This window comes from Lipotes vexillifer, unplaced genomic scaffold (assembly GCF_000442215.2).
Source record: "Lipotes vexillifer unplaced genomic scaffold, Lipotes_vexillifer_v1.1 scaffold543, whole genome shotgun sequence".
Lineage (NCBI taxonomy): Eukaryota > Metazoa > Chordata > Mammalia > Artiodactyla > Lipotidae > Lipotes > Lipotes vexillifer.
The window spans coordinates 64,242-64,987 of NW_006799055.1; the positions used below are offsets into that span (position 1 = coordinate 64,242).

At 61.5% G+C, this 746-nt stretch overlaps 1 non-coding gene across 1 annotated transcript; it reads left to right on the forward strand.

The window, feature by feature from the left end:
- Positions 1–337: 337 nt before the first annotated feature.
- TRNAN-GUU (transfer RNA asparagine (anticodon GUU)) lies at positions 338–411 on the forward strand. Its single transcript has one exon. It is a non-coding gene; the product is annotated as a tRNA-Asn (tRNA).
- Positions 412–746: the final 335 nt, after the last annotated feature.

Here is a 746-nt window from a genome sequence, read left to right on the forward strand (position 1 = left end):
ACTGCGCGCGGCCGCCCGGGACAACCGCTCCTGCGCGCACAGGGCAGGGGCGGGTCCCCTAGGGGCCCCCGGAGCCGGGGGCGGGGCCGGCTCTCACGTCGGGGGCGGGGCCCGCGCAACGCGCTCCGGCCCCGAGGAGCCCCGCGGCACCGCCCGAGCTTCCGCCCGGAGCCCTGCTCCTCCCGGCACCGCCCGAGCTTCCGCCCGGAGCCCTGCTCCTCCCGCTGCCTCCTCGGCGAGCTCCTCCGAGGTGCCAGCGCGGCTACGCCCAGGGTGGCGAGAGAGCCGCCGCGGCCGCGGCAATCTGTACACACCGCAGCGCAGTCCCAGTCGCCGGGTCTCTGTGGCGCAATCGGTTAGCGCGTTCGGCTGTTAACCGAAAGGTTGGTGGTTCGAGCCCACCCAGGGACGGGGTAGCTTGTTTTCCTGTACAGGGATTCATTTTAAAACTACAACTCCGAGATTTTTAATCGAATAGGAGTACGACACTGCTACGTTTCTAGGATAGAGGAAGACAACGTCCTTTTAATAGTATTCGGTGCCCAACTCAGTAAATCCAGGAGCGACACTGCTGCTGAACTGGGAGCCCGTGGATTGCTAATTCTAGTCCTACCGAATATCCGGGGGGAGTGTGAATATAGGCTTCAGGAGACCTGCCCAACATTGTTCATCAACAGCAGACATTGTAATGGCAGAAACAAACAAACAAAAAACACTCAATTGCCCATTGACAGGTGAATGAATAA